Source organism: Cryptomeria japonica, chromosome 8 (genome assembly GCF_030272615.1).
Source record: "Cryptomeria japonica chromosome 8, Sugi_1.0, whole genome shotgun sequence".
In the NCBI taxonomy this organism is placed as follows: domain Eukaryota; kingdom Viridiplantae; phylum Streptophyta; class Pinopsida; order Cupressales; family Cupressaceae; genus Cryptomeria; species Cryptomeria japonica.
Genome location: NC_081412.1, coordinates 612,083,586 through 612,100,478, shown reverse-complemented (window position 1 = coordinate 612,100,478; position 16,893 = coordinate 612,083,586).

The window sequence follows — 16,893 nt, the reverse complement described above, 5'->3', positions numbered from 1 at the left end:
GCATGCAGATGATAGCACAAAGGAGGATAGAAAGGTTGTAAGAGAGTATCACTTCTACATAAGTGATGATCGTACTCATTCATCAAAGTTTGTACAAGGATGCTTTAAAGTTTTGTATGATAGTTTAAGGGAAAGGAACATACGATACAACTGACACTTAATATGGTCAGATAATTGCACCGCACAATTCAAGAATGCAAGGATGTTTTATTGGCTGACAAGGATGCATGTGAAAAGCGATGTACAACATTTTTGGAATTTCACTAAGGTTGGACATGGTAAGGGAGAGCATGATGGTGCAGGAGCATGTGCAAAAAGAGCCCTAGCCAGGGAAGAATTGAAGTACGAAGGTGGTGCTGAGTTGGTAGATGCAGAAACAATTGTGCGATGGTGTAAGTCTATGATGGGTCCACGTAATCCAGATACATCATTGGTTCATAGATATTTTTGGTTGATTACTGAATCTAACATTGAAAACTATCTAGATTGTTGTACAGTTGCAGGATCGAGTGATATGCACTCATTTATGAGTTCAAATTCAAGTTCACTGGTAATTTATATGAGACACATGGTATGTTTATGCTCTTCATTCATGTATTGTTTGTGGGAAGAATGTGAATCAGAAGAGTGGGTTGACAAATGGTCTTGTAGACCGTTGGTTCCCATTGATTCATATCAAATTCCCAAAGCACTATAATTGAGCCAGATGGAGACATCAGTGGATTTTGACCATGTATCCGACCTAGTGGATTCAGGTGATTTTTTGAGTTAATGTTTTTGCAAGAATTCCTTTTGGTTCATTTTGTTGTACACCATACTTTATTTTTTGGTATTAATTAACATTTTATAAAATGCAGGTCATGTGTATGCAGTTCTTGCAAAAGAGAACAATGAAGAAGGAACAAATTACTATTTGTGTCATTGTGTTGAGCCTAAAAGAAAATTGACAACCACAATCATTGATGGAGAGGGTATTGAGTACCCAATAGGGTTTGTTGTCGTGACAAGAACATGGCTTCGGAGATACCCTATCAAGAATTATGATGTTTGGTTGTTCAAGGATGTTGAAACACACAGACATATTCTTCATTTCTCTAACCTTGTTGTTGCAACATATATTCATTTGATGAAGTATCGTGGTAGACCTCATAACAAGATTTTATGGAAAGTTCATGAATTTGACCATGAGGCAATACTTGTCACAATATGGGTTAGAGCCGATCTTGAAGGCTCACTTGATTGATTCTATGGTTCAAAGTAGAATGATTTTGAGAATTTTGTATAAATCGTCGACGAATTGTTCTATATTCATTTTTTGTACATATAAATGCCCATGAGCTGATTTTTACATGTTTAGGGGCATAATTTTGTATATTTAATTGGCAATGAGCTGATTTGTACATATGTATATCCCAAATTTTGTATATTAAAATGGTGATGAGCTAAATCACACATATTGTAATGCCAAATTTTGTATAAAAGCCCATGATATGATTTGTATATTAAAATGGCGATGAGCTGAATCACATATATTGTAATGCCAAATTTTGTATAAAAGCCTGTGAGATTATTTGTAAGACAATTTTTTGTATAATCAAATAGCCAAGAGCTGATTTGACCATATTTAGAGACAAATTTATGAATAATATGTGACAATGTTTTGTGACTATTTTGTGTGTTAATGTTTTGTGACTATGTTTTGAGTATATGTGATGTGTCCCTAGTCAATCATGAGCATTCTTGATTCTTGTATAATCATGGATAATTATTTGAGTCATTATCGGGTCATAGGGGTCATAGATTGAGACTAGATACAATTTGAGCAAAAATTGTCATTGTTGTCAAAAAAATTGTCAAAAAAGTTGTCAAGCAACTTCTACATTGCATCGGTAAGGTATGACTCTCGACATTCTAGTGCTTTGGGATGCACAACAGGGCCATGCCTAGCATAAACCTACCCACCTAGACATGCTCGCAATGTCAGTTTGTTCACACGAGGAACAAAATCAATTCTAGCCAATATTGTAACTTTTCCTTGTAAGCAACTGACGATTTTTTGAGCAGGCAAAAAATGCTACTAATTGAAAATGGCTCCAAGTCATCAAAAACTGAGATAGGACATTGTAGAGGAGCCTCATGCGACCCCATGGGATCAGATAGATTGACCGTATGTGTCGTGTATTGGAAGAAACAGTCTGTCAAATTTTGACAATTTTTTAGACTCAGGGCACTTGAGAGATCGCACTGGTAGGGTATGACTCTTGATGTTCTAGTGCTTTGGGATGCATGATAGGGCCATGCCTAGTGTAAAAATACTGACTTGGATGTGCTCGCGATGTCGGTTTGTGCACACGAGGAACAAAATAAATTCTAGCCAATCTTGCAACTTTTCCTTGCAAGCAACTGATGGTTTTTTGAGCAGGCAAAAAAATGCTACTAATTGAAAATGGCTTCGTGTCATCTAAAACCGAGATAGGCTATTGTAGAGGAGCCTCACACGACCCCACAAGATCAAATAGATCAACCGTATGTGTTGTGGATTGGAAGAAACAGTCTGTCAAATTTTGAGAATTTTTTGGACTCAGGGCACTTGAGAGATCGCACAGGTAGGGTATGACTCTCGATGTTCTGGTGCTTTGGGATGCACAATAGGGCCATTCCTAGTGTAAATCTACCCACTCGGGCGTGCTCATGATGTCAGTTTGTGCACACAAGGAACAAAATCAATTCTAGCCAATCTTACAACTTTTCCTTGCAAGCACTGACAGTTTTTTGAGTAGGCGAAAAAATTCTACTAATTGAAAATGGCTCTTAGTCATCAAAAACTGAGATAGACCATTGTAGAGGAGCCTCATGTGACCCCACAAGATCAAATAGATCGACCGTATGTGTCGTGCATTGGAAGAAACAGTCTGTCAAATTTTGACAATTTTTTGGACTCAGGGCACTTGAGAGAACGCACTGGTAGGGTATGACTCTCGACGTTCTGGTGCTTTGTGATGCACAATAGGGCCATGCCTAGCGTAAACCTACCCACCCAGATGTGCTCGTGATGTCGGTTTGTGTATATGAGGAACAAAATTTGACCATTCTGAGCGTTAGGGTGCTCTCGCACCAAACACATTGTTGTTTATATTCATATTGTTAATTACATATCCAAATATTCATTTAAATTTATAAAAGGGCAGCCACCAAATACAGCAAATACACAATAATGAACTGAATACAAGGAGTTTTGTAGGGTTAATTCAACATTTTAGAAATTTTATCAAATCATATTCCATGATTGCAATGCTTTATATCATATATTTTTGTTGTTTATATTCATATTTTTTATTACATATGCAAATATTCTTTTAAATTTAAAAAAGGACAACCACAAAATACAACAAATACAAAATAATGAACTCATTACACATTTATTGGATCGAATATTGATATTTATATATATATAAAAAGTCATGTCTGCCAAGTCAATACAAGTATTACAAAAATGTGGCATATGCCATGTCCAAATTGATATACAATAAAAATGTAGAATATGTCTACATGTATTGGTCATTCTATGACCAAAACTAACACTATATGATCCTAAACTTTTGGTGGATCATCAAAATCAAGCCTCTTCGGTGCAGTACGCGGCTTTGTAGATGGCTACAAAACCACAATTCAAAAGCCAAGTTAGAATTCTTTTGTAGAAAATAGTTCACAATTAACATCATAACTATGCATTTAACTTTAATTCCTTTGCAATTGAAATATAGATTACCTTGTTAGCTGATCTAGGAGCTAATGTCTTCGCTCTCCTCTCCTTGTCACTCTTAGGATTTTTCTTGAAGACATACTTAAATTGATCCATGTTATGGTTGTACCGTGAAGGAGTCTATTGTAGATTAAATGTACAATTAATACAATGTACTAACAAAGAATATATCAAAAACACTTAAAAGCTATAATATAGAGAACAATGATGTACCTGTGCCTGAGATGCTTCTCCAATGGACTAAGGATGGCTCACCATTGATGTAGAAACTGATGCTATTACCTATACAAAAAATGTACAAAGATTAAATACAATTAATATAATGATAAGTATTGAAGGTTGAAAACAATTAATTTTACATATCAAACAAAAGTGTACCGGATCCTAAGATGCTTCTCCAGTGCAAGGAGGAGGGTTCTCCATTGATGAAATAGGTATGGATATTTCCTGTATGAAAAAATTATAAGATTATAATATATCACAAGTTCACATGTACAAGTGCATATAATCATGAAATCAAGAAAATAAAGTAGAGATACATACCTCCGCCCTCTCTTGATCCACGAGTGAATCAAGTGCATTCAACATATCCATAAAGCTCAATGGCCACTGTACATGTAAAATAGACAAAAAACACTATTCAATCTACAAACCCCAACTAATACTTGATTTCAACATTTTCAAACAATTGTACAACTAAAAATGTGTTCAATTACCTTCTTCACACATTTTGGCATCTTCAATGAATTCTTTTTCTTTGGACGAGCCCTAGATGCGGAGGGGGTACCCTAAAAACACAAAATTAACATGAGATATTAGTACAGATAATAAATTAAACATAATTTTAAAAATCTAAAATGAAATGACTTGCATATTCCATCAAAATAATACATAAAAAGAGTTGTAGAAAATATGATACTGTATAGCCTTGTAGGCCAAAATTGATTGCTGAGAGCATGATGTCATCAATCTGGGACATTTCATCCCCTGTCAACACCTGCAAACCAAAAATTGGACCAAGCATTAAAGATAGTTAGTATATCTTGTATTTTTTTGAATTCAAAGTGTACTATTCTATTTTAACATGTTACAAAATTTATACCTCAGGCATCGAAGTTGCAGCTATGGTAACTGGGGGAGGCATATGGGATACCGCTGCTGCATCCTGAAATGCATATTATTTGTCTCAATTTAAATCAATGTATAAATGAAAATTCATTTATGTAATTACAAATTTAAAGTGACTGATAAATAAAATGTTATGAATTCAAATCAACACACTTGTGTCTATGGCTCATGGGAAAACACCATGTCCATCAACTCATCTATCAGTGTGACATCCTCAACTGTGTGAGCCTAACATCTACAACCACAAATCATGCATAGATGATATGAGTATCCATCTGCATTGGTTGCATCATTTATCCCCAAGCATATCCCCGAGAAACTGACACACATATGCTCGATGGGCTCTCTATCACCCTCTAACGGCTCATCATCCAATACAATAGGGTGTGCTAATGATGTCCCATGCTGGATGATGGCACCAGTCAATGATGTGGCCGCCTGAAGAGTCTGTAGCTCCATCGACTCTTTTAGCTCTAATTGGATAGCCTGATGCACCTTGGGTTTGGGTGCTAGGGGGCGGCGACTCTCCATGGCTAATCGCCTACGAGCTCCGGGTCTATCTTGCATAGAGCCACCACCTCTACCGTGAAACTCTCTCATGTCAAAATAGTTTGGCCGCACATTGAGCACAAAATCACAACATATTTTTTGCAAAAAATATAATGGCACCTCATAATTATTACAAGGTGGATCATCAAAGACCATCCACCACCTTTGCTAAAAAATATTCTTCATCTACACATTGGTACACCAATGTATGGGAAACCTCTTTGCATTAAGAGGTAATGGCTGACCAGTTTTGCGATCAACAAAAAGGGCACATATTTGTTGTTTAGAAATAAATTTGTTTTTTACCCCATCGTATGATAGCCCATTGGCATAGAATTGACGACACCTATCCCTAAAGATTCCCCATTTGGTAATTTCTATGGAAATAGCTATGGCACCACTAGCTAATGTTTCTAGGCTAGTGGCAAGGGATTGATGATGGTCAAGTTCAGAAGTTTTCAATTTTACAATCAGTCTATTGATTTTAGACGTATTTTGTCCTAACTGATTAATTAATTCTTCCTGTGTTTCGGCTATGTGGTCAAAAGGAGGAATTGGGGGTTGTTCTTGTGTGTTTTCAGGAGGTGCATTTGGTTGTTCTTGTGGGTTTTCAGGAGCTACATTTGGTTGTTCTTGTTCTGAATTAGAAGAATCTGGGTTTTGAAACAAAAAATGAAAAAACCTAATCAAAATTAATGAAATTAAATTCAAAATGTAAAACAAAATGCATAAACCAGAAAGAAAGACAAAAATAAACAAAAACTAACCTTGATCCATAGCCTGGAGGACAAATTTAGCACCCCGTTCGTAGTTTAGGTTAGAAAATGGGGAAAAAATGAAGTAAAAAATGTTCTTTACGGGTAAATGAGACCCATTTTTTTTTTTTAAACTTTTTTTACCAGGCACTACGTACGTGGTTTTATTTGGATTATTAGTGCGTACGTGCTCATTTTCCTATAAGCAGCACGTATGCGCTAATTTTCCTAGGTGTACCATGTACGTGCTCATTTTCCTAAAAGCAACGTATACACACTACCTTTTCTAGGCTCGTGAAGATCAAAGCTAAGCACGTACGTGGCAATTTGAAATTTTAAAACCGCGTACGCGTTGCCTATTTTCCATGTTTTTTTTGGGTGGTGTCCACTTTTTTGACCACCATCTTTTGCACATACCCTACTATCGATAGCCATAACAAGAGAATCCCATGAATCAGGCAAAGAATAAAGAGCGATTTGACATTTCTCCTCTTCATTCATCTTAACATCGATAGGTACTAATTGAGCCACCAACATATTGAATTCTTCTAGGTGGTCTGCAACTCGTCCTCCCTCTTCCATATTCAAGGAATATAATTTCTTCCTCAATAAAAATTGTTTTAATAAAGATTTTGCTTCATACATTTTACCAAGCTTAGCCCATAGCTTCTTTGAAATGTTTTCTTCATGGACATTAATCGGAACAAAGTCTACCAAGCACATTTTGATGAGACCCTTGGCTTTTAGTTCCATAACATCATACTGAGCTGCTGCGGTAGGATCCAAGGGCCTTTGGACATTTGCATGAACATCATCCCATAGATCTTGATCTATTAGCAGATCTTCCTGTATTGACTTAAGTTTTCACCTCAAAAGATAACCTGCAACTTGTTAGTCCATCATGAAAATGCAAAACTACAAGAACTCAAGCTTCAACCAATGAAACAACATGAAATAAAGAAAATAAAATAATTATACCTTCATGGATTATGTCTCATTGTGTCCTAACCCCATTGTTCTTGGTTGTAGACAATTTGCACTCAAACAAGAATTGGTAGCTTCCAAGATGGAAAGTGTGGAATGGACTAATAGATGATATGATATGCAAAGCTATGCTATGAAAATGATTTATGCTAATTTTCTCAAAAACTCTAAAATTCTTAGACAAATGAATTGATAGATGCAAAGTTTAAAACTCCTAGTTAAATATGAGATTAGCTAATAGTTTCAAAAATGGCTTAGGAGACCTCTATTTAGAGATTTTTGAGTGCATAAGCTTAGGTGGTAGAGCAACGGTCATGATTAAATCTTTCATTTTGGATGGCTATGAGCAAGAGGCTAAAGGTTGATAGAAAGGGGGAAGGAGAAGACAAGTGTCACTAATCTCACCTTTACTGAGGGGAAGACTGAGAGAATCTATGATTGGTTGGAGAATATTTATGAATGGAGGGACAAGTGGAGATGGACTAGGGTTAGGTGGACAAAACCTCCTCCAAGAATATAGGAGGGTTGGAGTAAAAATAGTGAGGTTTGAAAGATTATGTGCACGTACACATTTTATTCATGAATATGGAAGTTGGAGATAAGTGGCTCATAAATGATTTATTTTTATTTGTTTTTATTGTTTTAAATTATCCACATGATGGATGAGCTAGCTAAGGTGGAGATGATGTGGAGATGAGGTGAGTTGGAAAGTGGTAATTAAATAATAATGAAACTATAGGATAGTGAATAGTGCACAAATATGATAAGGAATGATAATTAAATATTAAATATTTAATTATTGGCTTACAAGAAAGAGGGATAATGAATGAATTAATTAAATGTTTCAACTCAATTAATTAATAGAAGAATATTAAATACTAACAAATTAAATAAATTAATCTTTTCAAACTAGTCATTTAATAGGAGAATAATCATTAAATAAATATAAAATATTTATTTAATTTCTCATAGCCAATTTTATGTGTATACATTTTGCCCCTCTTTGAAATGATGTTGAGACAACATTGTTTGAAAGATTAAATGAAGTCTCGATGATGCCCCTGACAATGATGAAAATTCTGATTGTGTGCCCCCTTGGGAGATTGGTTGTGAAAGTTTAAGAAATTTGATTGAGTGATTAATCTTATGATAATTGATTGAAAAGATAAAAAATAGGCCCTTCAATTAAATTTACTTTTGAAAAATAAATAAAATTGCCCCACTTTGAAAAATTAATTACCCCTTCAAAAAATAAAAAAGGTAATAATAAAATTAACCATGGCTCATTTTATCCTAATTTTGAATTTGTCAGCATTTGTAGAGAAAAGAGAAACTATCCTAGAGTTCTGAGCTGGAAAGATGGTCAACCTGTACGAGAACCACAGATTTGAGCATGTTCGATGAAAACAATGACTTGTCAAGTACAACCCACCGATGAGTAACCTATCCCAAGCTTAGCTTGATTTCTGTACAAGTTTTCCATGTTTTTCACATGAACTAGGGTAGTTTTGAAAAAAAATCATTTTTCTCATTGTTGTTTTTCCCTTTTGTTTGGTAGGTTAGCGATTTTGTTGACTAGGTTAGCATTTCTATTTGTTTCTAGCATTCATCCTTTTTGTTCATGCACATGTCATGTTTGTTAGCGTATATGATCTGTTAGCGCTTTCATGAGTTAGGTTTGCACATATGTATTGTGAGTTGGCACATTTATCGTAGTTTGTGCTTTTCCATGGTATGATTGTGCATTTGTGTTGTGGGTTAGTGCATATGTTCAATTTAGTACCTCTGTTCATTACGTTATCGCATATGTTTAGTTTAACAATGCTATTGTTGAAAAATGAACTTTTGTGATTGATGCAAAGTGTAAGTTCATTTTGATGAATGTGATTTGATGTTTGATAGATTGATGGACAATTGATGATGATTGATAACTATGATCGATGAGTTGATTGATTTGATTGATTGATAATTGTTGATTGATTGCTTGATAGATGTTTTGATTTGATAAGATAACTATTTGTTTAGAACCATGATTGATTTTTTGATAGGAGCTCAAAGAGACCAATATAGTCTCCGATGAAGAGCTTAATATGTTGATCATTTGATTAATATCATGAATTGTTTGATAGATAATATTTGCTTGAAATGGTTGATTGATAGGATAGATGATTGATAGATAAACTTGTCTGATTAAATAGGAGAAACTTGATGTTCTCCAGTGTTAGCAAAAATTCTTGATGATGCGCCACTTGGTTCCAGAGTTGAGTCAGGATGAGATTAGACATATTACTGCTTGTGGTCTGTGTCACCTTTTGTATATGCCAAATATTATGCATAACAAGGGTCTTTTGATAGCATTGGCTAAGAGATGGCATAGTGAGCATAGCATGTTTCACATACCCACTGGTGAGATCAGTGTTATGCTCGAGGATGTGTATAGGATCTTACATATCCCTATTACTAGCAAGATTGCCCAATATGACTACCAGGATTAAGGAGGTACTAAGGCCTACATGATAGTTTTTGGAGATGGGAAAATTGATGGTGGGGAGATCAAATGGGAGGATATGATTATGAATTATGAGACTCTCCCAGTTATACTTGTAGGTTTGATTGGTGGATTTATTTATCCATATAGGAGATCACGAGGGTTTGTTGTTAGATGGGGCATCATTCTCTAGAGAATGATGTAGCACCATACTCTATATGTGTGGGGTGTTTGCATGCTCACACATCTTTATCATGATTTACATCAAGTCATGTATGATGATGGGGCTAGTTTGTCTAATGGGTGCACACTCCTACAGATCTAGTGTTGGGAGCACATAGTTTTCACACAGAAAATGCATGAAAGGGTTAGAGGAGATTATCAACCTTTTGTGTACTTGTACAGAGGTATCTTTACTCAGTGTAAGTTAGGTAAGCTAGAGTATTAGAGATGAGTTCTTGATTCTTTAGATGGTGTTATTTGGCGACCATACCTTCATTGTGATCCATGGTTAGAGGATGATTGTGTATTACCATTGATCTTACAGAGTAGATATCTGATCAGATGTACTCGTTTCATTATTAAGAGGCAATTCTTTGGTCAGCTTTTGAGACAGTTTGGCTACATTCAGTATATTTCTATTGGTGTGGCCATATATGCACGAGCATACAAGGACAAATGAGATTGGGGTCCTTCTTTGTCTTTTAATGTAGCATAAGCATTTTTTGGATATTCCCATGGTGGCTTATGATTTGAGACCTCATGTTCTAGATGCGGGTATTACAATAGATTATGCTCAGTATCTTCTTACTCATCTATTCCTTTGCATTACTATTCCCGTAGACCCTCTTCCCAGATTAGGAGGCGAGGAGTCAAATTATGATGATCCTATGGTGAGGAGGTAGAGACGAAGGTGAGAGGTCAGAGCTGCTTGAGAGGCTAGAGGAGATGAGAGGGATGAGGGTGGTGATGGTCATGGAGGGACACGAGGATAGAAAGTAGGCAGGGATAGAGTCTGTGGAGGACCTTTTGGAGAGATTGGATGAGTTGGTAGGATAGAGAGACCACTTCCTATGGCAGGTAGAGATGCAGGTCAAGTTGGGAGGGATGTAGGTAGAGAGAGTGGCAAGATTGGCTCAATGAGAGGACTACCTTCTCCTGGATTGGGTAGAGGTAGTGGATTATACATAGGTGAGGCAAGAGGGATTGATTTTGGTTAGTCATCTAGATCCTGGGGTTATAGAAGCATAGGGAGGTTGGGATGAGGGTAGGAGGATTTAGAGGACCATGTGCCACTTGTTCGTCACTAGATCAAGAGATCCACATAGATTCAGACTCCAACTAGTGGAGAGGCAGGAGAGAGGGCTAGTGATGAGGCTGTGTAGGATGATGCACCTCACTAGGATGTACCATAGCAGGAGACCATGGATGACCTCAAAGTACAAATAAATCATTTGAGAGAACAGGTACAAGCTCTCACTCTTGAGAGAGATAGAGCAGTGAGGAGATATCAAGATGTACATGATACACTCGATCATATATAGTAGGTTGGATTTGGTATACTCTCAGCTGATACTGTTAGAGCATTATTCCAGTCTGGGAAGGAGACTACGTATTGGTAGAGGTTATATGAGGATTTGGTCTCAGAGAGAAAACAAGAAGATAGCTATGCGATTATAGTCAGGATGCATACCAGCAGTGGTGGGGTTATGGGACCTCCTTAGAGAGACAAGGACAGGGATCCAAGACAATTTGGTGGGTCTTCCCATCTACCTCCATAGAGAAAGACAGATTCAAGTGGCATTGGCATTGGACACCCTTGATTTGAGACTTGATTTGTATTATGGGACATTGTATTGTATTAGTTATTGCTTTGGTATATCATTGTATACTGGACTTTTTATGTTTATAATGATATGTAGACCTGGACTTCATATGATGCTTTGATTCATGATTTATTATGCATTCTACGAGGATGATGATGACCTATATCCATTGATTACATGGATGATGGTATGATGATATTTTCTTTTCTTTATGTTGTATGATGTCATAATGATCTAAATGATTCTATGATATGATGATGATCTATATGCATTGATTACATGGATGATGTGACCGATGATTATATGATGTATATGATGATGAAAATGATTCTATGATGCTTAACTTAAATGATTAAATGCAATGATCTATATCAAAATTCTTATAATGATGATGTATGCAATGGATGTTTATTTCTATTCCATGATGTACTTGCATATGATGATGAAATGATGAAATGATACTAATGAAATGCATTTGATTTTGATTTGATGATTGAAATGCCTATGATGATTAGATGATGAAATAATATGGTTAATGAATCTAAATACAAAAATGAAATTAAATGAACCCAATGCAACTAAAAATGATATGATCAATGCAAATTGCATTCTATTCAAACTAATGCAATTAAAATGAATGCAACTAATTAATGATGAATGGTGAATAATTAGATGGTTATGGTAACATGCAAACCTAATGATAGAAAGATGAAATGAACCTAAATAATTGAATGCAACCTAATGCAACTTAATATGATCAGTGCAAACTATTTTTGTTTGTCCAAATATACTCAATCTTTATTTCGACCATTGATCTCGAATGAAGTGGGATGAAATGCTTATAATGAAACTGACAATGAAATGCTTATAATGCAACTGACAATGAAATTCTTATAATGCAACAATGAATGACACTAATCTAAAATGACATAACTTAAATGATACTGCCATTCCTCACATGCTTCCTTGTAACAGTGCTTGATTTCATCGTTGAGCTTTTAAATTGTTGTAAGAAAATACAAGCAACTTGACATAATGATTGAAGTTGACCTGAGTTTTTCTTACATGGATTTTGATAGAGAAAGTTAATACAAGAAACTTGATATGATGAATCAAGTTGACCTCAGTATTTCGTGCAAAACAGATAAGGATTATCCCCTTTCATGCATGACTCGGAACATCCTCCATGATATTTTTCCAGTCATATCCTTAGATGAGTACAAACATTACTAAGAGATAAACCACCATTAGCAAAAAAAGAAAACAATCTTCCCCCATCATAGCTCCTCTAGTCATAGACATCATCGAGTTGCATAGGATACATGATTGGCAAAAATTGAGATATAACACTGAATCATGTATGTCGTACATATGTTCTCATAGTCATTAACGGATAAAATCATTTTGATGATTGATGATTGATAATCCTTTATTACTTGTTGGTTGGATCTTTGTATTCTGAGTTTCACGATTTAGTTGTTACAAATGTCTTGATCTTCGTTGTCTTGTTGCTCATTGTTTGTTTCAAAACCCTAGGTGTTTTTGGTTTTTTCTAAGTTTTTGAATGTTTTTGGATTTTTCAAAGCTTTTAAATATGCCCTTAGCAAATGTTTTTTAGGTTTTTCCCCCAATAGTAACAAACTTTAGGATGGATATACAAAAGGATAATCCAAACCATGGTGGGATGTGATGCAGATATGATTGACTTTGATAAAATTTAAGACAATGACTACACTAAGTATGTCGAAGATTGATAATTGTTGATAAGCTGCACATTTTCTGCTAATGATTTAGAACAATGGATGCAATGGATGAAATGGATATGCTAGGATGGATAGACATGATAGGATGTATAGATGCGATAGGATGGATAGATGATCAAAGTGATCTCATAGATGGAAGAACCCACTTTGAGATAGCGCCTTTACCAAGTTTTCACTATCTAAATTTATTGCATTTTTTCATATATTTGAACTTTTTTTTTTTTAATTGACTGTTTTCATTGCTTTACATTGTTTTTGTATTTTTTCTCTTTATGTTTTTTAGGGATTTTTGCTACTTTTCTGATTTTTAGACTTTTTTTGCTTTTTCAATGTTTTTTGGTATTTTCTGTTGATACTTTTAAGCATACAATTTCTTTAGATGCAAAGTATTGATAGGCTCATCGAACCAATCACCTTCTTGTGTAGATAATATGTATGCTCCTGAACCATATGCTTCTACCACGATAAAGGGACCCAACCAGTTTGGCTCAAATTTACCTTTCTTTTCTCGATCTTGTTGATTACGTGGATTTTCTCTTAGGACTATATCTCCAATCTAAAAAATTCATGACTTAACTCTATGGTTTTAGCTTTTCTCCATTCTCTGTTGGTATGCCTTTGAATGATCTAAAGCATTTTGGTGGTGTTCCTTAATCAGCTCAAGTTCTTGAAGCCTAGAGACTCATTATTCTTCCTCTGGGATAAGACCTTTCAAGGACACCCATAGAGAAGGTATCTCTACTTCTACTGGTAATATTTCTTCTGGTCCATACAAGACAATATGGAGTTGCCCATGCTAGTGTATGAATTATAGTTTGGTATGCCCATAGAGTAAGATTTAGCTGAATATGATAGACTTCACCAGCTTCATTGATTGTTTTCTTCAAGATCTTTAGGATTGTTTTATTTGATGCCTTAGCTTGGCAATTTCCTTGTGGATAATATGGTGTTGAGAACCTATGTTGGATATGGAATCTCTGACATAGTTCCTTCACATCTTGATTCTTAAATAGCCTCCCATTATTAGTGATGATGGTCATAGAGACTCCATAGAGACAGATTATGTAGCTCAAGATGAATGATGATATTTTCTTTCTTATCACCTTTTTCAAAGGCACTGCTTCAGTCCATTTAGTAAAATACTCAGTAGCAGTCAAAATGAACTTAAGTCCATTAGAAGATGAAGGATTTATTTTACCCACTAGGTCAAGTCCCCATTGAGAGAATGACCATGATCCTACCATAGGATGCAGTTCTTGTGCTAGTGCATGGATGAGATTCCCATGGATCTAACATTGTTTTCATTTCTTTGCATGGGTATGTGCAAGATCATGGTGTACCAAAACAAGCCCTTAAGTGGCAATGAAATTTGAGAAAATCAGAGTTATGCAACTTGAAATGAAAATTTGAATAAGTTGTGAACATTATTTTTAAAATGTGTAACAAGAGAATCTATAGAAAATTGACTGTAGTTTCTAAGCTACTAGTTGATTTTTGAAAAAAAAAATACTATTTCATGAAAATTTCAAATTTCAATGCAATGGTACTAAAATTTCAAGGAAAACATAAGAAGTAGATGTATGTCTGAACACCCAAATCGCAACCAAATCAAAATTATTTTCTATAATATTTATAATATAAGTATTCTAGACTCATGTCTGGATGTGACACATATTTTTTTATAATTTTTTATAAAGTAAATAATTACTTATGAATTTATTACTATAACTTTTCAGAAATTCAGAAACTCCTACGTCTGATCACCTTACCTTGGTCAAAACCTTATGAAATTTAAATTTTTTAATTTTTCCCTATAGTAGACGAAGCATAGGATGTGATGCATGTTTCGGATTCAAAAAGAATTATATTGTTTGAAAGTTATGTTTTTCAATCAATCTATCATTCAGGACTAGTGTCATAATTCAATTAGAAAATAAATAATAATTATTTATTAAAGTTGAAATAAGACAAGCCTTATATTGTTGGAAAACTAAGAATGTCCTTAAAAAACCCTTTTCGTTTTATCAATTTTGGCTACAATAAAAGTCGTCAGCCACCAGTGTAAAGTTTGGAAAATCAAGGAATATTGAAAAACACATTTTTTTAGTTGACTTTCCAGGCATGTCACTTCCAAGCCAAATCCCAAAGCATTCCCGAGCCAAAATTTTAAATTTTAAATTTGTACAACAAAAAATCAAATATCGATTTTAATAAGTAAACTCACTAACTAAATTTGCACATAATTAATCTATTGTTTATTAATATATTAATATATAATATTTTAATATATTAATTTATAAATAAATTAGTATATGATATTAGGGGGAGAGAGACAGAGAGACAGAGAGGGAGAGAGAGGGGATATATATATTGAGATAGAGAGAGAGAGAGAGAGAGAGAGAGAGAGAGAGAGAGAGAGAGAGAGAGAGAGAGAGAGAGAGAGATGGGGAGGGTGAAGGGAGAGAGAGATGGGGAGAGGGAAGGGAGAGAGAGATAGAGAGATTAGGGGAGAGGGAGAGAGATATTATTGGTCCTATGGTATCCTAAGGGGTTATATTATGTCCTACAACCCCTTAGGACACCACATAACCCCTTAAGAAACCAAATTGTGTCATTATGGGTCATATTGTATTCTAAGGGGTCATATTATGTCATATGACCCCTTAGGACACAATGTGACCCCTTACAACTCTATACGGTGTCATTATGGGTCATATGACCCCTTATGGCACCATATGGTGTTGTTAGGGGTCATATGGTGTCCTAAGGGGTCATATTGTGTCCTACGACCCCTTAGGACACCATATGACCCCTTAAGACACCATATTGGATAATTATGGGTCCTGTGGTGACTAAGGGGTCATATTATGTCATACGACCCCTTAGGACACCATATGACCCCTTAAGACATCAAATTGTGTTGCTAAGGGTCATATGGTGTCCTAAGGGGTCGTGGGACACCATATGACCCCTAAGGACAACATACGACCCCTTACGACACCATATTGGGTTGTTATGGGTCTTGTGGTGTCCTAAGGGGTCATATCGTGTCCTACGACCCCTTAGGACATAATATGACCCCTTAAGACACCAGATTGTGTCGTTAGGGGTCATATGGTGTCCTAAAGGGTCATGGGACACCATATGAGCCCTGAGGACAATATACGACCCCTAACGACACCATACTAGGTCATAATGGGTCCTATGGTGTCCTAAGGGGTCATATTGTGTCCTTGGACCCTTTAGGACACAATATGACCCCTTAAGACACCATATTGGGTCATTATCAGTCCTATGGTTTCCTAAGGAGTCATATTGTGTCCTACGACCCCTTAGGACATAATATGACCCCTTAAGACACCAAATTGTGTTGTTAGGGGTCATATGGTGTCCTAAGGGATCATGGGAGACCATATAACCCCTAAGGACAACATACGACCCCTTATGACACCATATTGTGTCGTTATGGGTCCTTTGGTGTCCTAAGGGGTCATATTGTGTCCTATGACCTCTTAACACTCCATATGACTCCTTAAGACACCATATTGGGTCATAATGAGTTCTATGGTGTCCTAAGGGGTCACATTGTGTCCTATGACCCCTTAGGACACCATATGACCCCTTAAGAAACCAGATT